The sequence below is a fragment of the Bubalus kerabau genome, chromosome 2 (assembly GCF_029407905.1).
Source record: "Bubalus kerabau isolate K-KA32 ecotype Philippines breed swamp buffalo chromosome 2, PCC_UOA_SB_1v2, whole genome shotgun sequence".
Lineage (NCBI taxonomy): Eukaryota > Metazoa > Chordata > Mammalia > Artiodactyla > Bovidae > Bubalus > Bubalus kerabau.
The window spans coordinates 203129844-203152206 of record NC_073625.1 but is presented as its reverse complement, the minus strand read 5'-3'; the positions used below and the strand labels follow the sequence as shown (position 1 = coordinate 203152206).

General features: G+C 46.3%; 1 long non-coding RNA gene across 1 annotated transcript; it reads left to right on the top strand.

Moving 5' to 3' along the window:
- The first annotated feature begins 19972 nt into the window (after positions 1 to 19972).
- Positions 19973 to 21213, top strand: LOC129645066 (uncharacterized). Its single transcript, XR_008711159.1, has 2 exons — positions 19973 to 20295; positions 20390 to 21213. It is a non-coding gene; the product is annotated as an uncharacterized LOC129645066 (long non-coding RNA).
- Positions 21214 to 22363: the final 1150 nt, after the last annotated feature.

The following is a 22363-nucleotide window of genomic DNA, read 5'->3' as shown; positions in this document are numbered from 1 at the left end:
TGTGTGTGTGTGTGTTTAAAACTGGGATATGCTTTTTGTCATTGTAAATTCAGTTTCTCATTATGGTTCTTGCATTCAGCATAATGCTTTTGAGGTTTATCTATGTTGTGTATAGTAGTAGGTCATTCCTTTTTTTAAATTTATTTTTTATTGAAGTGTAGTTGAATTACAATGGGTTAGTTTCTGGTATACAGCAAAGTGATCCAGTTATACACAAACACATATATTATTTTTCATTATAGACTATTACAAGATGTTGAGTAGAGTTTCCTGTGCTATACAGTATGTACTGTTTATTTTATATACAGTAGCGTGTATGTGTTAATCCCAAACACCCTACTTATGCCTCTCTCCTTTCCCTTTTTGTATATTTCTGTTTTGTAAGTTCATTTGTATCATCTTTATAGATTCTACATATACATGATATCATATTATATTTGTCTTTCTCTGTCTGACTTAGGTCAGACTAGGTCCATTCATGTTGCCAAATGGCATTAGTATTTCATTATTTTTCATGGCCGAGTAATATTCTAGACCACATCTAGTAGATCATTCCTTTTCGTTGCTGAGTAGCTGTTTGCTCATCCCATCTCGATGGACATTTGTGTTGGTTCCAGTTCAAAACTACTATGAATTAAGCTGCTATGGATTTTTGTGAATGTCTTTGTGTAGCCATATGTTTTTCTGGTTTTGTTTTCCTTTTGTATACTCTGTCTCCCTTTTTGATTTGATTTTCTACAGCTTCAGAGAGCCATGCCTTGAAATGGACAGACATATATAAACTTAGCAATAAATATGATAGTGTTTGTAAATTTCACTGCCTTTCCTGTTTCTATTATGGAGACCCAGAGAGTAGTCACTTCCAAAAAAGAATTCTACTTCATTTTCAGTTACGGTTTAATCTTTCTAACTAACCAGCAAGACAGCAGTTCCATTGAGGAAACAAAAGAAATTGGAATGAGTGTGAGAGCTTGGAAGTGTAAGCAAGTAATTATCTGACTCAATCAGAGGAAGAACCAACCTTAATGGGGTACTGCTTGCTAAACTAAACTGCAGGGAATCAAACATGTAAATCTAATTTGAGATGTAACCAACTTTTTAAGCCACAGAAAGTTCAGGCTCAATTAGCCTTCTTTGTTCTCTCTCAGGAGAGCCCCTAGACAGATGGTATTACTCGAGAACCATCAGTCAATCATTTGGTTGATTCTTTTTCACGCTGCAAGTGGCTTGAGGATGATTTGCAATAGCAACAGCCTGTGAATTCTCACAGAAGCTTAATCTCAGTGGTTAAGAGAGTATCTATGGCTAATCCTAGCCTAGCTGCTATGTTCTAACCCCAAGACAGGCACTGAATGGATTAAGATCTCTGAGAGGAGGAGAGAACAACTGAACATTTTAGCTGCTATGGCAACAGGAGCTTCTACATCATATGATTTTGTTCTTGGAGGAAATCTACTCAGAAGCAGAAATAGGGACAGAATCAGAGGGGGACGTGGAACATGTGGTTCCAAGACCTTCAGTGCACAAGATTTAATAGCAATAAAGCCAGAATCCCCAGAGTAGGGAATTTCCATTCCCACCACTAATTATACCTGCATGCCGAGCTACAACTGAGAAACTTTGAGGTATTCTAAACCACTGTATCCTTATTCAAATTTCCCCTGACAGATAAAAGGTAGAAACTTAAATTAAACATAAACACAAGTTATACTCTGCTCCCAGTAGTAACATATTGAAGCATAAGAGGAAATATCACTGTCTCAGCAATCTGCTTATCAGCTTTAGAAACATGAGCTTTGAGAAATGTGCTATAAGTCTTTGTTAATTGTAGAATGATATAGTTACCTAAGGATTATTATTTTTGCTACTTCCAAAGGTTGTATTAAAAAAAAATGCTCTTTCCTGCTCTCTTTCTCTTTCACTTCCCGCCTTCCCCCACCCCTACCCTTCACTGCTTTCCTCTGTATTCAAGTATGGCTGAGTGCTAGGTCCAAGATTGCTTTCCGGTTTTGGGGACACTCTGACCCAATGCATATAACTTCGTGGTGTTTAGATAAGAAGCCTAGAAGTTCTGGATGTTGATAGTGGTCTCTTAGCCAGTACCTGAAGAATCTGAGGAAGCTAGAGATTGGACGTGCTTGGACCTAGCAGAGTAGTTACACTGTTAGGGATTTCAAGGGTGCTTAAAGAATTCAAAGTTCGTCTACAGGAAGATCCACTACCTTACGAAGCGGTAGACACGACACACGTAGGGGATGCAAGTCAGAGACTGGCCGGGTGTCAACGAGACTTCTTACGGACACAGCTTGTCACGCAGAGAATCTGACCCCAGCGCCTCTTCATCCATGCAGTCATTCCTTCATTTGTTCACTCATTAGACAAACGTGTATTAATTTCTGTGTTCTTTGCAGAAATACTGATGAGAAAGGTAAAGTGCTTACTCTCAAAAAGTTTATAGTCTAAGTAGAAGACATTAATCAAATAAATAGCATACATTTTAACTTTAAAATCTGTAAAAGGAAATCTCATAGCAATTTAGAAGAGGGGAAAAAAGCCTCAATTACCTTTAATTCTTTTTTTTTCTTTCTTCACTACATCAAGCTAGTTTTTCACGCCTAAAACACATATGGTGGACTTAAAAACTAGAAAATGGTGTTGACTTTAAGTTTCTTACTATCTTTATTCATGGAAATAGGCAGCCATGAGTATTAAGCACATTTTAAGAATGGTTTACAATCATTTATAGGTTAAGACTTTGGCATTAAGGTATTAAACATTTTATGAATTTAATTATTAAAATAGAATAACTTTTTAAAAAAGAAAATAAAATCTCAAAACACTCTCAGAGTATAAACCTAAAAAAGTGGCATTTGAGCTGGGACCTGAAGGCTGAATTCCCATATGAAACGCCAGTTTCATATTAAAATTGTAGTAGAATCTAGTCCGGCTTCTGCTCGCAGGTTATAAAAAATAACAATGATTTAAGTGGGAAGAGAATAAAGAAAGATGATGGTGGCTTCCTTTTCACACACAAATTTTAAGAGGGAATTCCAGCACCTCTTACATTCCTTAACTTAAAGCTTGAAACCTTGTCCTAAATATAAGAAATCCACTTGTTTCATTTGGGTAAGAAATCATTGAAAAGAGAGCGGGAGATCTTGAAGATACAGAAGGAAAGTTTGCCCTGGGTGGGGCTTCAACCTGGCTGTGGTCAGTCATTGCCAGACTACCTGTTAACTCCTTTCTGATTCTCCCGTGAGCCCAGCACCTGTTATGCATCCTAGGCTAAAGGCATCAGTAAAATGGAAAGGTATCCATACTTTAAAGCTCAGAATACAGTTTCATGCAAAAACTGGAGGCTATGTTCCCCTAGTACAGAGAAAAAGCAGAAACTAATCAGAAAAATCTGAAAATACAATCACGGATAAACAGCTTTTTGGAAACAAACATAGGCCGATTATCACATGGCTTGAAGTGCAAAGACTGAGCTCAGGGAAGGTCTATGAAGGGCCTTTCTGATTCTGTATAATGTGAAATTTCAGTTGGGAGGAACAGACTCAGAAGAGGGCACACACCAAGAAAGAGTCAGTCACATACCATCAGATTCATGATCTGATATTGACCGTCTTTGGGCTTTGGGGATTTTTGTCAGGGGTTACAACACTTCTTAGACGCAGATGAACTCATGGGATTATCTGCAGATTTACCTGGAGACCAACATTCACAATGACTTGGGATTTAATATCACCATCACCGACACCCCCTACCCCAGCAACCCTGAACGGTGCCTGGTGCCTAACGTGAGGTGTGGCATGCTGCATGGGGATGCCGAAAGGAACTGTAACAACAGGCCAGCAACACCACAGGCAGAATGAACATACGCAAGAATGCATGCGTTTTAAGCATCTTAATAATACTCAGTTGATGCTGGGTCTGCTAGCCAGGAAAAATAGTCCACTCCTTTCCATTTACACAGAAAAGACGACCGGGGGGTGGGTAACAGAACAGACAGGTAGGAGAGGGCTAAGAGCTGCTGAGCACCTCAGTGTGGCAGCCTCTGTGCTGATGTCCTGTATCCAGCATCTCACTTAATTATGAAAACACACATGACTATTTCATTTTTTCAGAAACTATTAGGAAACTGAAAACCAGAGATATTAGTGTAATTTTCTCAAATTTCACACATTTGGTAAATGGTAGAACTAGAACCCAAGAAGGCACGATTTCATGCCTCTTCTAAGCCTTTCAAGGAGGCAAGAGAGAACATTTGGGGAAAGGCCTAAGATTCTAAGAGTCTGAGGAAGAGATCATAATGAACTCTGGAAGACACAGAGCTGGGGAGAGGGACTACATAACCCCAAAAGGCAAAAAGCTGGCATCAAGCAGAACGGGATCTCAGTGCAGAAGCAGGTAGAGTGGGAGCTGCGAGCATTAGTCAGCGTGCAAGTCTTGGAATTGATATTTCCACAAAGAATCAAGAAGCAATGGTACTGAGCAACTGGGTGGCCCTAGAGATGAGCCCTTGAGACGAGATTCCACTCTTGGCTCTTCCACTTACGTGTCATGAGACCTTTTCCAGATTCGCTCATGCACAAGCTTGAGCTAACAGTACTGTAGTTGCTGGGACAAGATTGAGCTGTCAGTATTGGGTGGACAGTAGAACCATCTGCTTGAGACTTGGAAACGATGCAAGCCAATCAGTGCGGTCAGAGGGTCGTGAGTTGGGAGATGACTGTAGGAGGCAGGAATTGTAACTGGATGGTCAAGAGAAGACCTGTGTAGTCTGAAAGGCCAAAGCTCACAAGTGCCTTCCCGTCCTGTTAAAGGAAAGAATAGTCTTTTTAAATCGTTAGATTAACTGCTATTCAACTCTGGATGAAAGAGCTTTTAAGGTGAATGAACTCCTATTCACCTTTCCTCATGCTCACCAAGCAATCCCATGACCATGAAACACTTGGGGTTTGGGGGCAGCTACGTTTATATTGAGAAAGGACATTAGGGCTTCTGTTCAGTGTAAGGGCATATGCCCTAATTCTTATTATATTACTTCTCTGTTGCTGTATAACAAATTTTTCCAAAATTATTGGCATGAGACAATACATGTATATTATCTCACAGGTTGTGTGGCAGCTGGGTCTCTCGCTCAGCAGGGTCTTTTGCAAGGCTTCCGTGGCGGTGTAGGCAGAGGCTGCAAGGTTCAACTCCAAGTTCAACTGGGGTAAAACTGGCTTCCAAGCTCACTCAGTGGTGGTTGGCAAGATTCCGTTCTCTGTGGGCTGTTGGGCTGAAGGCATCAGTTCCTAGTTGCCCTCAGTCCTTGCCTGGAGGCGCTTTCATCACAGTAAGTAAAGGAGAAGACCCGAAACCGGAAGTGTCACGGTCTTCCGTTGCCCCAGATGAGTCTGTGGGGCTGCAGTCTATGGGGCTGGAAAAGAGTCAAATGCAGCTTCGCGACTAAACCACAACCACAGAGGTAGGAATATTGCATCCCTTTGGCTGTACGCTGTTAGGTCCAGCACACACTCAAGGGGAGATCACACGAGGGCGTGAGCACCAGGAGACAGGGACCACTGGACCAATGCGAAGCTGCCTTTTACATTCCTCTGCACCCCACTCCTGTACTCTTGCCTGGAAAATCCCATGGATGGAGGAGCCTGGTGGGCTGCAGTCCATGGGGTCGCACAGAGTCGGACACGACTGAGCCACTTCACTTTCACTTTTCACTTTCCTGCATTGGAGAAGGAAATGGCAACCCACTCCAGTGTTCTTGCCTGGAGAATCCCAGGGACGGGGGAGCCTGGTGGGCTGCCGTCTCTGGGGTCGCACAGAGTCGGACACGACTGAAGTGACTTAGCAGCCCACATACTGGTAGCAAAGATGGGGGTCCGCACGATTCCTGAAAACTAACCTTGGTGTTATCTTAGGACAAGCCTGAAGTCCCACTTGCTCTGTCAAATTTCCTCCCTACGAATAAAAGGTTTAGCAGTTTGTTTTCCAATAAATGAATCACAGCCAGCAAATCATCCCTATTCCAGGGCCATAAGGAAGCAGCCGCTCGGCGGCTTCTGGCGTAGCCCCCTCTCCGAGCGGCGTACTTCTGAGCGGCCCGGTGGATAAGGTAAGCTGAGGTCCCTTGACACGTGGTTTTCAAAGTATATTTACACTTCGCGTGGGTCAACAACCTTGATATTTGGCAGAGGTCTCCGAACAGATGACGGAAATATTTTCTCTCGCATTTAAGCCAACTCCCTTGTGTTGATATTTCAGCGTAGAGGGCGGGGCGGAGTCAAGGGGAGGAGGGACGTGGAGGAGGGGAGGGAAGGAAGGGCAGAGACGCTGTTGCTAAGTCTCGAGCTTGGCAGATGAAAAGGGCTTGGTTCCAACAGAAAGCTCTAGCATTAATCATAAGAATTTGGTGTCCTCGAGACTTCACTGGTGGTTAAGTCTCCCAGGGCTTCAGACTCTGCGCTCCCAGTGCAGGGGGCCCTGGTCAAGGAACTAGATGCTGCGTGCCGCAGCTGAAAGATCCCGCATGCCGCGGCGGAGACCTGGCACAGCCAAATTAAAAAAAAAAAAAAAAAAGAATTTGGGTCCTCAAAAAAAAAAAAAAAGGTGCATGTTTACCCAGAATAGTGCAACTGGGGCAAGGGTCACAGTTAACTTGTCCGTTTTAGTGAGAGACTGGAGGGAAAGGTATGTACCTGTCTTGGATGTTCATGTGTGAATGTCTTGCCATGTTGCTTTTGATGGAGGAATAAAACTGTTTGGGTGTATTTCAGTTCTTTTGTTTATCACTAGCAGTGTCTGAGCCATTGACTTGGGCTGTTCAAAGATCTTAAACCTTAAGAAAAGGTGCCATTTCCTTTGACTCTTTTTTTTTTTTAATAAGGCTGGTAATGCTAAACACCTCCGGGGCTGCTCAGTGGCTTCAGCTGTGTCTGACTTTGTGCAGCTGCATAGACTGCAGCCTACCAGGCTCGTCTGTCCATGGGATTCTCCAGGCAAGAATGCTGGAGTGGGGTGCCCTGCCCTCCTCCAAGGGATCTTCCCAACCCAGGGATTGAACTGGAGTCTCTGCATTGGCAGGCGGGTTCTTGGCCACTAGCACCGCCTGCGAAGCGTGGCAATGCTAAGTATGCTGGTTACTGATTTGCAGGGTAATTAGTACCCGCAGATAGCCAAGCTGCCTTAAAGAGAGAGGCCACAGTGCAGCGACTCTGCTATTGCCTTAAAATCAGAAGGGATAATTCACTTGCTGAAATATTCATTTACTGAAAGACAAACAGCTAAATTTTTTTAATTTCTAGAGAGGAAATTTGACAGAGTAAGGGGGACTTCAGATTTTTTCCTGAGGAAAGAGGTTGTTTATGGTTAAGAAAATTGTGTGGAATGTGTGGAGATCCTGCCCATCTCTGGGTTCCAGTTTGGAGCATAGACTGCACCATATCATATCCTAGTTACGGGAACTCCCTGGTGGCCCAGTGGGTAGGATTCAGAGCTTTCACTGCCGAAGTCTCAGCTTCAATTCTTGATCAGGGAATTAAGATCCCACAGACCATGGCAAAAAGAAAAAAAAAATCCTTTTACGTCCTGCCTTTGCTGCACAGCTGATGGGGGACCTGGAAGCAGTGGCTGATTTAAATGCCATTTCAGTTATTTGCTTTGAATGCTGTGTCAGGTGAAGCCCTGAAATGAACAATCTTTCTCATGCAAATGACTGTTGTTTTTTAGGTTACATGGTCTTTCAGTCACATTTTCACAGCAATCATTTCATGCCAGGCCCTGACCAGGTTGCTGTGTTGGGACTACACATCTGCTGAAAGACTGGCTGTCCTGGAATGCCTTACAACTCAGGAGGCACTGAGGTAAGGAAAAGTGAAAGCGTCACTCAGTCGTGTCCAGCTCTTTGTGACCCCATGGACTTTAGTCCACCAGGCTCCCCTGTCCACGGGATTTCCCAGACAAGGATACTGGAATGGATAGCCATGTTCTACTCTAGGGAACCTTCCCAACCCAGGGATCAAACCCAGGTCTCTTGCATTGGAGGTAGATTCTTTACCATCTGAACCACTAGGGAAGCCCAATAAAAAAAGCACAAAAGTGGACTATAATATAGCTAAGAGGAACAGCAAGGATTCTGGAACCCATGGAACTTGGTTTAAATTCTGGTTTAATCTTTCACTAAAAGCATGACTTTGGGTAGATTATTTATCTTCTTTTATCCTCATTTTCCTGGAGAAGGCAATGGCACCCCACTCCAGTACTCTTGCCTGGAAAATCCCATGGACGGAGGAGCCTGGTAGGCTGCAGTCCATGGGGTCGCTAAGAGTCGGACATGACTGAGCGGCTTCACTTTTCACTTTCATGCATTGGAGAAGGAAATGGCAACCCACTCCAGTGTTCTTGCCTGGAGAATTCCAGGGACGGGGGAGCCTGGTGGGCTGCCGTCTATGGGGTCACACAGAGTTGGACACGACTGAAGTGACTTAGCAGCAGCAGCATCCTCATTTTCCTAGCTATGAGATATAGAGAACAGCACTAACCCTCTGTTAGGATTGCAGAAGTCCCCACACACGAATGAGCGCTGTTCTGAGAGCGCATGCCTATGTCCAATTCATCTGAAAGGCAGCAAAGTCCCCCTAGGGACCCAACTAACGCAGTCTGCTAGCTAGCGCTGTACTGCAATAGGTTTATAAAGCTTCACACAAATGAGACATAAGAAACAAGCAAACACAAATAGCACAGGACCTTGAAAAGCACAGAAGTACAACAGCTGCTAGACAGAGGCTATGTTCACATTTGCATCTCTGAAAGCTTGTGACGTGAAGCTTCATATGTAGGGGCTTACTGTATTATTAGTACAAAGTGAATTGATATTTAAAACTCTGAGTAGAGTGCCTGTGACCTTGTAAGCGTTTGTTAAATATCAGCTGTTTTCATTTCTTTCAGATTTAGACTCTTGCCTCAATATCCTCATCTATAAAATAAGCTTCATATCATAGCATCACCGACTCCATGGACGTTGAGTGTGAGCAAACTCCGCAAGATAGTGAAGGACGGGGGGGCTGGTGCGCTGCAGTCCTCGGGGTTGCAAAGAGTCAGATACGACTTAGTGACCAAATAACAACAAATATCATATGCCCTGACGATATAACAGGTTTGTCAAGAGACTCCAATAAAAGCACTCACACGTTTAAGGGATGATACAATTATATGTGCTTATTAATGAGATTTGTTTTCCAACTTCAGGTTCATGAGAGGGTTAAGTCTGTGCTTATATAAGTCCGGGGTGGAGTTTGAGAGAACTGTAAGAGAAAGGACTGTATTTCCTGTTTGTTGCTTTCTCAGCTTCTGCTTCCTTATTTGTGATAAAGGGAGAAGAGAGTGTGTTTTGTGCAGTTTTGGGGAGTATTAAAGGAGCACATGTTTAAAGTACGTGGCATAGAACAGATGGTTGATCCCGTCATCTTAGGTTAATATGAAGGGGCCTCCCAGGGGGCTCCAGCGCTAAGGAACCCACCTGCCACTGTGGGAGAAGAAAGAGATGTGAGCTCAGTCCCTGTGTCGGGAAGGCCCCCTGGAGGATGCCATGGCAACCCACTCCAGTGTTCTTTCCTGAGAATCCCATGGACATCCCTGGTGGGCCACAGTCCATGGGATCGCAGAGTCAGGGCACACACAACTAAAGCAGCTGAGCACACATGTGTGTGGGTTGATATGAAAAGAAAAGAAAAAAGGTGGAAATGAAAGGCAGACTTTGGAAGAAGGGCAGTGAAACCCAAGAAGGAGGTCCACTGATGCGAACCCCAGATCTGTGGTGACTGAGCCGTGGACTGGGGCAGAGGCCCCGTGTCCGCTCCTTTTCATCTCTCTCCACTTTATCTCACTGCTTTCTCCTGCTCCAGCCGATCTGCTGAACACCAGAGTGACGTGAATTAACCGGCCCAGAATCAGTCCTGGCATCAGAAGAAGGAGGGGTGAAGTTCTCCCTGGTGGTTCTAAAAGTCATTTTCCCTAAGATTTGTGATTTACGGGATGAGCTGCTTGAATACTTACCAAATCATTTCTCACTCTTGTCCAGACTCCCCATTTCCATGCCTCTGTGGACAATCAACCCTAGTGTGGGTCACATAGACTAGAGTCCAAAAGGCCCTTGGAATTTTTCCCTTAACCTTATTTTTCTTTCTTCATGATCGGAGGATCTTAAATGCGAAATGTTTCAGCTGCAACCTGGCCCAATTTAGTTCAACACTGGCCTTGGCCAGTGTGCATCGAGCAACTCTGACCACCTGGCTTATATTTTCCTTCAGAATCCCGGTTGCTCTGCCGTGGACCTGTCTCTCAACTCTCCTGAGCCCCTGTGTGGTCCTTGGCTTCTGTGAGTTATGACGTTACGGGAATGTATCCCTTTGGTTGTCTTTGAAGTTTCATGAAGCCAGAAGGAGGAGGAAGAAAGAAGGATGCTCTGACCAGCCAGCATTCCCTAAGACAGGTTATTTTCTATTTTTAAGAATTATGAGTGACTATGAAGATGGATGGTAATTGAAAGAAAACAATGAATTAATAGCCAGAAGCATATTAATAGGTCAAGGGACTAATTCATTTAGTGGAAAGGTTAATTAATTGGATGTGTGTGTGATAAAGACATCTCAAGGTGACATTTTAGTGGACAGTCACATCCTCACACTAGCGAGGAGGGTAGGAGTGTGCTCTATCAGAGGATTTCGACTTGGTGCCCTGCTGAACCCTGACTGACTACGCTAACCAGGGTAAGCAGACGTGCAGTTTCCAGGGGGTCTTTGCGGGGAGGAAGCAATGACCTTCTAGCTATTCAGTGATGGCTCACTCACCCTGTACCCCAGCCATATGACTTACTGCTGCTGCTGCCTGAGAACATTTGCTGTAAAAGAAATAAGACATGGTCGAGCCTTCTCTTCTATGGATTAAAATGAATCTATCGCACATATCAATTGTACAGAAAAGACTTGCTCCCATTATAGGAATTTTAGGCCACCCAAGAAGATGTGTATGAACCCAGGAGTCAATTCACAACATTCTTACATAGACTACAAATCCTGTTAAGAACTCCATACAATACAGGTTTCTTTACATAGAACAATAAATTAGTGGTATCGATGAAAAAAACCCTTTATTCCAAGCAGTGATTTGGATGATGTTTTTGAATGAAAACACACTAGGAAAATACTATAAAGGAGAACTTTACAGTTTAAAAAGGAATCTTAATGCTTGCCGTTTCATTTACTTCACACAGAATGATCTTAGGTGAATAGTGTTACCTTGTGTGATCATCTTTCACCTGGAAATCCACCCCTCACTGCAGATGCTGCAGAAGAAAAGGGGGGCTTCTCCTTCTGGCTCTGTGGGTTGCTTCTTGGGTGGTTCCTGTGGTATAAAGTGACCTGCAGTATGTGAGGCGCCCAGGGACACTCGCGTTCAGGCTTGCCATTTATGGCACCAGCCTTGATCCACCTGGCCCACCCCAAGCGGGGGCTTTCTGTAGCCCTCACGTGCATTTCGTTGCCCTCCAGCCTCAGGCCAGAGACTCGCCATTTCTGGTCCAGGCAATCAAGCAAACCTCTCTGCTATTCAGTGGGCTCCATCGCCACCTTCTTCAACCAAGTCTGGCTCCTATCTTGAGGAATGCTTCTTCCAAATTTTTTCCTTCCTTGGAGCGTCTTCCTCCACTGTAGGGTATTCCTTAGCCTTCTCGTTCTTCTCTTCACAGGAGCTAATACTCCACAAGTAATTGCTAATTCTTTAAGTGTTTCCTGTTCCACGCATCTGTCCCTTGACTGACTTGATACACACCCCTGGTAGCAGATGCTCCTGTTGTCCTGCCCATCTCTGCCGTCACACACCATTCCACTCCCTGCCCCAGGAGTCGACTGCAAGCATCTGATCCTAAGGCTTTGTCTTTGCATGCGGGGCTTGCTGTGGGGGTAGCATGTCTGCAAGCCTCCTGCAGCCATTGGCCGCTGAGAGCTGGAGGATGAAGACACCAGCTTCTTCCTCCTCAGATGGTACAACTTACGGTCATGCTTACAGTGTCTCCCAGAGCTCCTCTAGGCTATCGGTCCTCAGCTGCTCAGAGAGATGATCTGCCCAACAATGCATCTTTTATATCTTCAGAAAAACATGGTTCACAAGGAAACACCCCAGTGTTCATTGCAGTATTATAATAGCCAGAACATGGGAGCAACCTGAATGTCCATCAACAGAGGAATGGGTAAGCAAGATGTGGTAGACATATACAATGGAATATACTACTCAGCCGTAAAAGGAATGAAATAATGCCTTTTGCAGCAACATGAATGGGCCTGGAGATTATCATACTAAGAGAAGTAAGTCGGACAGAGAAAGACAAATGTATCACTTACATGAAGAATCTAAAAAAATGATACAAATGAAATTATTTACAAAATATAGACTCCCAGCTATAGGGAACAAATTTATGGTTACCAGAGAAGAAGGCTGGGGTGCCAGTTAGGGTAATTAGATTGACATATATGCACTACTATATAAAAAATACATAACTAATAAGGACCTATTATATAGCAGAGGGAATGCTTCTGAATACTCTGTAATGGCCTATATACAAAAATAATCTAAAGAAAAGTAGACATATAACTGATTCACTTTGCTGTGCAGCAGAAACAAACACAACATTGTTAATCCACTATGATCCAATACAAAGTAGTTAGAAATGCACCTTCTATGGACCTCCTTTCCCTCCTTGACTTATTTCCCTACCAGTGTCTCCTGAAGTCACACCCAAGTAAACTATAGGACAGGCTCCTAGTTCTCAAATGAACACAGTGCATCTCAGAGATGAGGGAAGGACGAGTTTGAGGATTTAGTGATCATGTCCAAAGTCAAAAATGCACAAAGAGGAGCTAAAAGCTCAGCTCATCGCAGCCCCGGTCTTGTTATTTACATGTCCTTCAGCATGTATCTCTGTAAAGGTATTAGATAAATTCAGACTTCTTAGTCTAGAATACAGGTGTCCCATATATAAAGATAAAATTGACTCGTTTACAAGTGAAAACACACTGCTCAGAAACAGCAGTTCTGGAAATGCCGTCCCCTGACCAGGAGGATCAGCGTCACTGAGAACTCGTTAGAAACCCCAATCCCAGGCCCCACCCCAGGCGTCCAGAGTCCGAAATCCCAGCGGTGGACCCCAGCGACGGCTGGTGGTTGCTCTAGTCTGGACGACAAAGCAACCAACCCAGGCTGAAGCAGGTCTCAAGCAGGTGGGAATTTACTGTGATAATATATTACTCTATGCTGGGTGTTTAATGTCAACAGTGAAGCTCTGTAAAGGTTTCCCACAGCTGCCGCATGGGCATCGTGAGAATAAATATGGGCTTCCCTGATGGCTCAGCTGGTAAAGAATCCTCCTGCAATGCAGGAGACCCCGGTTCATTTCCTGGTTGGGGAGATCCCGTGGAAATGGGATAGGCTACCCACTCCAGTATTCTTGGGCTTCTCTGGTGGTTCAGCTGGTAAAGAATCCGCCTGCAATGCGGGAGACCTGGGTTCAATCCCTGGGTTGAGAAGCTCCCTTGGAGAAGGGAAAGGCTACCCACTCCAGTGTTCTGGGGCTTCCCTGGTGGCTCAGCTGGTAAAGAGTCTGCCTGCAATGTGGGAGACCTGAGTTCGATCCCTGGGTTGGGAAGCTCCCTTGGAGCTGGAGAATCCCATGGACTGTATAGTCTATGGCCACAAAGAGTCGGACACTACTGAGCGACTTTCATTTTCACTTTATTTCTGATAACAGAAAACTTTACCTTCTCATTCTTCTGTATGTGATAGTTCCCGGTCAGTAGGTACCACCTCTCCACGTCAGATTATAGGTTGTTAGTTATTTTCTATGAATGTGATCAAAACAGCATGAAGTCGCTCTTGTGGCTTACACGTGCGGCTGGCTCTGTGTTGACAGATGAAGCCTTGACTTCTGTTTCGTGTATCACAATCTCTGTAACTAACACTAAGAAAGACATGGGGTTGGTTTTCCCTGGTACGTGCTGTCTGTCGTCTTGTGGGGAAGCTTCTCTTTCAGGCCATGCTTCTAGTGAACCAGCATCTTTCCCCAAAGCAGACCTTATGAAACAGATGCACTGATGCTCTCCCAGGAATACAATTTTTCACAAGGATATCATTAGGCTAAACAGTAGAAATAGGAAATGGGAATGAAGAGAGCCTATTCTAATCAGACAATAATAGACAATATACAGCAAGGCTGTATATTGTCACCCTGCTTATTTAACTTATATGCAGAGTACATCATGAGAAACGCTGGGCTGGAGGAAGCACAAGCTGGAATCAAGATTGCCAGGAGAAATATCAATAACCTCAGATATGCAGATGACACCACCCTTATGGCAGAAAGTGAAGAGGAACTAAAAAGCCTCCTAATGAAAGTGAAAGAGGACAGTGAAAAAGTTGGCTTAAAGCTCAACATTCAGAAGATGAAGCTCATGGCATCTTGTCCCATCACTTCATGGGAAATAGATGGGGAAACAGTGGAAACAGTGTCAGACTTTGTTTTTTTGGGCTCTAGAATCACTGCAGATGGTGACTTCAGCCATGAAATTAAAAGACGCTTACTCCTTGGAAGGAAAGTTACGACCAACCTAGATAGCATATTCAAAAGCAGAGACATTACTTTGCCAACAAAGTCAACATAGTCAAGGCTATGGTTTTTCCTGTGGTCATGTATGGATGTGAGAGTTGGACTGTGAAGAAAGCTGAGCACCGAAGAATTGATGCTTTTGAACAATGGTGTTGGAGAAGACTTTTGAGAGAGTCCTTTGGACTGCAAGGAGATCCAACCAGTCCATTCTGAAGGAGATCAGCCCTGGGATTTCTTTGGAAGGAATGATGCTAAAGCTGAAACTCCAGTACTTTGGCCACCTCATATGAAGAGTTGACTCATTGGAAAAGATTCTGATGCTGGGAGGAATTGGGGGCAGGAGGAGAAGGGGACGACAGAGAATGAGATGGCTGGATGGCATCACTGACTCGATGGATGTGAGTCTGAGTGAACTCCGGGAGTTGGTGATGGACAGGGAGGCCTGGCATGCTGCGATTCATGGGGTTGCAAAGAGTCGGACACGACTGAGCGACTGAACTGAACTGATTCTAATCAGAAAGTGATATGTTCATCTATCGGTTTGGTTTTATTTATTTTTCTTTTCAATTCTCTATCTTTAAAATTTTTTTTATTGAAATTAGTTGATTTACAATGTTGGGTTAGTTTCAGGTGTACAGCAAAGTGATTCATACATATATATATTATTTTTATATTCCTTTCCATTATAGGTTACTATAAGATGCTAAATACAGTTCTCTTTGCTATATAGTAGGTCCTTGTTGGTTTTTTATTTTATATTTAGTGTTAATAGTATGTATGCTTTAATCCCAAACTCCTAATGTTCCCTTCCCCACCCTTTCCCTTTTGGTAAGCTTAAGTTTGTTTTCTGTGTCCATCAGTATGATTTTAAAACACAGAGGAAGATTTGAAATAGAAAATGCTGAGTCTCCTAGAAGAAGGTTGACACTGATGTATATGTTATTAAACATGTGCCATATAACAGTGTGTTATTACAGCCCGAGTTTCACCTGCTTGAGACCTGCCTCAGCCTGGGCTGGTCTCAGATTTTAGCGGCATCAGAATCATCTTGAACCCCTGGGGTCCACGCCACCCCCGCCCCCAGGTTTCCGACTGTAACCTCAGGTTGGGGCCTGAGAATGTGCACTTCTCACCAGTTCTCAGCGACACTGATGCTTCGGCTCAGGGACCACATTTTAAGAGCCGCTGTTCCGGAGCAGTGTGCAGCCGCCTGAGAGGCAGTAAACATTTCCAGTGCTTGGCGTCCTCTCAGGCAAACTAAACCTAAGTCTTTGAGGTTAGGGCCGGGAATCTGGCTTTTAAAAGCTGTGTATGTAATTCTCACGGGTAGTCAGAGTCAAGAACCAGTGTGTATCCAGTGTTCCTAAAAAACAGTGTAACAGGTAAACCTGAGGATCTTGTTAAAATGCAGACACTGATTCAACAGCTCCGGGCCGGAATCCAAAACCTGCATTTTTAACCAGCTTCCAGATGAAGTTGTTGTGGCTGTTCCACAGACCACACTTTGAGAACCAAGAATCAGAAATGTCTTTTATCCTTGTTCTGTGGATGCAGGTTCTGAACAAGCTAACAAGAGATATACGCAGTGACCCTGGCGCAGGGCTCAAATGTCTTTTCAGTTAGAAACCAGAGATGACAGTCTGATTTTTTTTTCTGCCTGATTGGAGCAGGAAGAACAGTCAGGACGCATTGCGGGGAATGGGTCAGTTACCATGGCGACTTTCAGGGATCTGCATGTCCACTGAGGGCTCCTGGACGCCGCAGCCGGTCACAGCAAGGGACCCCAACACGGGGCGGCCACGCGGCTGCAGCCCCCTGAAGGACTCAGCAGCCCCTGAGGACCGGGGCTGAGCTAAGCCTCTTCTTCAGCAGCAGTTAGCGTGACCCGCACGCCCAGTTCAGGAGTGATTCCTCCTCAGGACAGGTGAACCCTCCTGAAGAAGAGACTGCCGCTGAGTGCAGGGGCCTCAGCCCGGTGGAACATTCACCACTGAAAGCAAAGGCATAGCACGCTCTCTACCCCGGAGGGAGTTCTTAGCCAAAAAGGGGTCCCATCAAGGGAGTATACTGGAGGAGGCATGGCACCCCACTCCAGCATTCCTGCCTGGAGAATCCCACGGACAGAGGACCCTGTGGGCTACGCAGTCCATGGGGTCTCAAGAGTCAGATATGACTTAGCGACTAGATCAAGGAAGTATATTGGAAGAGGCATGGCACCCCACTCCAGGATTCCTGCCTGGAGAATCCCACAGGCGGGAGCCTGCGGGCTACACAGTCCATGGGGTCGCAAGAGTCCGATACGACTTAGCAACTAGATCAAGGGAGTATATTGGTTTCTCACAAAAATGAAAAACATGGACAGACACACTTTCAAGTCTTTATTTCCTTCCATTTAATTTTCTGTCATACTCAAATACATCACATATGGATGTACAATTTCTATCAACTGTAAAGAAAAAAAGGAGAGCCCTAGAGTCAGCACTGACATCATTTCATACACAGACTCTCGTCTCCACAGAAGGGAGAGACGCCTGAGGCAGCAGGGCCTGCGGAGGCCTGGCTTTGCCCACAGACCCCCGTCCTGCTCGCCTCGCTGCTTTTTCTAGAAGGTTCGGCTCTTTCATCCCCTGAAACCCCAGGTGTGGAGGTGTGGCCTCTGCCCGGCTCAGCTGTGGCAGGCCTTCCAGGAGCTCTCTGTTCGGGGCTCTGCTGCACGAGGCCACCCCCGGGGCGGTTCCTCTCAGGCCTCGCTGCAGGCGAGACGGTTGGTGGCTCCCCTGGCGGGAGTCATGCTCCCCCAGGGAGTCCAGGAGGGGCTCTGGAGGCACCTGCGTCTAGTGGCCGACAGCGCGCCCTCTCTGCAGGCAGCCAAGGGGCTCGACCGCTTGCCAGAAAGCTCGCGGCCTTGTGGCTGACACAGCCCAGGTCTTCTGTGACCCAGGGTGGTGGCCCCGACTCTTGTGTGTGTGTGCGTGTGCGCATGCGTGTGCGTGCATGTGCACGTGTGCACGCGTGTGCGTGCGTGTGCGTGTGCGTGGCTTCTGAAGCAACCACAAACTTCCACAGAGAAACTTGAGGGCAAGAAAAGTATGTGCTTATGTAGCATGCTCACATCAGTGAATACAAGTCTTGCATCTTCCGGTAATTGTATTAAGGTTTTTTTTTAAAAGGCTTTGCTTGCTAAAATTTAGATAAATCAGAAGCCACACGGGTTGGGGCTAAGACGGCAGGAACACAGAGTATGTTTTTCCCCTGGCGTCTCCTCAGTGATGTTTTTTTAAGGTAGATGTTGACATGATGGTAAATACCGTGAGAAGTGGGCTGTTGGGGGACATAGTGTAAAAGCTGCATCGTGACCTTTGCGGAGAGAGTTGTCAAAAGGGGCTCAGGTTCCAGAAGTGAGCCTGGGATGCGTGGGGAGGGTGAGGGAGAGACGGAGGGGAAGGTGGAAAGACAGGAGCCCCAGGGAGGAGGCGGGGGAGAGTTCTGGCGGGAAGGATGGAGGAATCGGGGAAGGAGACAGAGACAGAGGCACCGGGAGGCGGGTGGGAGGGACCCAGGGGGAGAACTGACATTTGCGCAGCAGTCATCAGAGGTTAGGCAGTGTGCGTTCACATAAATCACTTCATTAAACCCTCACAAAGACTCTGCGAGCTAGACTAGTCTAATCCTCGATTTTCAAATGGAGAAATGACGAGTCAGTCGTGTGAAATAACTCGTCTGAGGTCTCGGATCAAGGGGAAAAATGGTCGGACACAAACCCTCGCTTGTGTTCTGCCAAAGATCCTACTCCTTTCTCAGCATCTTGTTTGTTTGGAGCATTTATCACAGGATGAGATGAAAGAAGTGGGCAAAGGCAGCCTTTGGAACAGCCTTTAATTGAGTCTCTGTGTGTGCTGAGGCTCCACTGTGGTGGTGATTGTGGAAGATGACGTGGGGAGAGTGACAGATGCTAGGATAAAGGCAGTGTCTGGTGAGGACGACCTTGGGGGAAGGAGCCACACCCTCGCAGGAAGCAGCAGCCTTCGCAAGCTCCACTGGGGACAAGCTTCTTTACTGTTCTGGGTAAAATCATAATCCTGATGGGAGCAGTTCTGGTCCAACCAGGGCCACCCATAGCAGCTGTCCTTCTTCAACCAGATAGCTGGCTTGATTCACATCCAAGTATGCTTCTCCCTATCCAGTGGAACTGACCCATCTACAAGAGTTCAAAGGGCATCTTCACTTTTTTTTCCCCTTTCTAGAAAATACAAATGAAACTTGAAACAGAGAAGGGAGTGGGGATGGGTAAACTATGTGATGATGGTCCAAAGGTACAAACTTCTAGTTACAAAATTATTAAGTCCTGGGGATGAAGGTGAAAGAGGAGAGTGAAAAAGTTGGCTTAAAACTCAACATTCAGAAAACGAAGATCATGGCATCTGGTCCCATCACTTCATGGCAGATAGATGGGGAAACAGTGTCAGACTTTATATTTTTGGGCTCCAAAATCACTGCAGATGGTGACCACAGCCATGAAATTAAAAGATGCTTACTTCTTCGAAGGAAAATTATGACCAACCTAGATAGCGTATTCAAAAGCAGAGACATTACTTTGCCAACAAAGGTCCGTCTAGTCAAGGCTATGGTTTTTCCAGTGGTCATGTATGGATGTGAGAGTTGGACTGTGAAGAAAGCTGAGTGGCAAAGAATTGATGCTTTTGAACTGTGGTGTTGGAGAAGACTCTTGAGAGTCCCTTGGACTGCAAGGAGATCCAACCAGTCCATTCTAAAGGAGCTCAGTCCTGGGTATTCTTTGGAAGGAATGATGCTAAAGCTGAAACTCCAGTACTTTGGCCACCTTATGCGAAGAGTTGACTCATTGGAAAAGACTCTGATGCTGGGAGGGATTGGGGCAGGAGGAGGGATTGGAGCAGATGATGCATCACTTTCATGAAAAAATCATCGACGTGGTGGCAACCAACGGAAACAGTGTTGCATGCAGCCGTCAGTTGTAACCAGTTCGATTCTCATTGGTCTAACGCTTCACTATCAGGATGCTGACACGGCTTGGCGCCGTGTCTCGGGTTTGCTCCCTGGTCCGTCTACATCAGAACCACTCGGGACCAGCCCTTGTCTGAGGTGTCAGGACTGAAATGCCTGTTTTGATGAGAGCCCCCACGAAGCAGACCGTGGAGAGCACAGCCTTCGGCGCTCAGCCGTCGGGCCTTCTCACGCCCCACTGTTACCAGGCAACACGCCCTGCGCAGCCATTGGCCAGTGCCTCACCGGGCCCCACCCACAAGCAAGCAGAGGTCCAGGAGCATGTCCAGTTCTGCTCAGCTCTGGGTGGGGCCTCAGCGGGCCTGCCCGCAGGTAACGAGCTGCCCAGGAGGGGCTGTGAGTGAGGGGATGCGGCCAATAGCTGGTCATCAGGTGGACAGTGAGTGAGAGGCAGCTTCAGGCCTCCTCCCGGAAGCCCTCCAGCTCACCTCAACTTGGGCCAGCGGCGCTGGGGGCCCAGGTAACAGGCTGGGGTCGTGCCCTGCGGGGCTCCGGAGCCTCACCAAGGACCCCCGGCGGGCCCAGGCCTTGAGGCAGCGACGAACCTCTTCCCCGCCCTTGTTTCTGCAATCTAACAGCGGTGGCCGTCTTGCCGGGTCAGTCTGTGGGACCTGGTCCCCCCACCCCATGTGGGCAGCCTGTGGGAACCCGGCCCCGGGGGACCTGGCGTCTGAGTCTGCCTCCTCTCAGCCAGGACCAGGACCCTGGAGGGCGAACGTTGTGCCTCGAGACCTCGCCCTTCCTTGTCAGGACAGAGCAGCGCATTCGTTTGGTCAAGACTTACAGGGCCATCGTTACCTGACCACGACCTGACTTCAAGAAAAAGGCTCTGACACCAAGACGTTTGCAACAACTGAGTCCCTCCCTCACTTTTGCTCTAAACGGGCTTTGCTGAAAGCTTTCAGTAACTCTGAGGTTCTCTAGGCGTGAGCATGACCTTGGAATCAGCCTTTCTCCGTTCCAGACGCCAGTGTTTCAGTATTGTTTGGCCTCAATGTGCAACACCCAGAAATACATTATTCAAACGGAAATTTGAGAACTCCCAATACAGGTGTTAACCAAGCCTCTCTATTATACAATTATGGACCCAAGGCTGTCCTTAATGAAATCTAGGTGCTGGCCCACTTGTGTATAATTTAGCTAGGACTCAATCTTGTACTACTATAGACTCTAGACAAATATTTCCCAATCTTTAATGCATGTAAGTCACCAGGGAGTTTACTAAATGGCTGATTCCCAGACCCCATTCGAAGGGACTGGGTTGAAGCCAGATTTTCCTGGCATTTCAAACAACTACCTCATGTGATCCTGATGTAGGTATTCTGCTAGATTCCCACCTCATGCAGAACCCTCTGGAAAACAATATTCCTGTCAGATAGTTAAGCAACCTCTGAAAGAACACTTTATTTCCGATTTTTATCGCCTCTTACACAATAAACTCCATTTGTAAGTAACTTAAATTGCCAGAAATGTCTTCTTACGTTGTCTGAAAATAAAGTCTAATATAATCTGTTTCTCTTAAATGGAATTACACAGAAGACTTTAGTCCCCAATATTATTTTAAAGAAAATACACTTGACCAAGAACATCTGTGCTTCTCTTCTTTCTAGATCCCTGTTTCGCTTCTTCGGCAGAGAGTGGGGAGGAGAGGAAAAGGTGGGGATACAGACACGTATCTCGTGGGGCACTACGGGCCTCTGCTGCTTGCACAACCACAGTGTTTAGAGAACCAAACCTCTAGAGGAACGTGGAACTCTCATTTCCTAGAATAATATCACCACACACACAACCACACAGAGAAACCCCAAAACGTGTCATTCTGAGCTGCTCTGGATACGGGAGGGTCCTGTTTGTCAGCATAATGGTGATGATGGTGGTTTAGTCACTAAGTCGTGTCCGACGCTTGTGATCCCATGGACTGTAGCCCGCTAGGTCCTCTGTCTAAAGGATTCTCCAGGCAAGAGCCCTGGAGTGGCTGCCATTCCCTTCTCCAGGGGATCTTCCCTACCCATGGATCAAACCCTGGTCTCCTGCGTTACAGGCAGATTCTTTACCAACTGAGCTACGAGGGAAGCCCGATGGTGGCGAGGGGAAAGGTTAATAAGGGATAGAGTGGGGCTGATTCACAGGAGCCAGGGGCCCTTTTGCAATACTCCCTGGTGCTTGCTCATTCCTCTCCAGCTGCAGACGTGCTCACGGCAGCTGGGTCTTACACCCACTAAGTCAGCTGTCAGGAGTAGGCACAGAGAAGGTGACTGGCTGGAAAATCATGGGCATATTTCCAGGCCTGTCACTAGGACTTTCCAAAATCCCCAGAGCGTGACTGATTTATCCAATGAATGCATGCTCAGTCCCTGCAGTTGTGCCTGACTCTCTGTGACCCCATGGAGCCTGCCAGGCTCCTCTGTCCATGGGATTTCCCCAGAAAAGAGCACTGGAGTGGGTTGCCTGTGCCCTTCTCCAGCGGATCTTCCCAACCCAGGGACCCAGCCTGCACTGGCAGGCGGATCTTCCCAACCAGGGACCCAGCCGGCACCGGCAGGCGGATCTTCCCAACCAGGGACCCAGCCGGCACCGGCAGCGGGTTCTTTACTACGACTGCCGCCTGGGAAGCCCAATTTATCCCACAGGTGTGCTTAAAAAAGAAACACACCAAAAACAAAT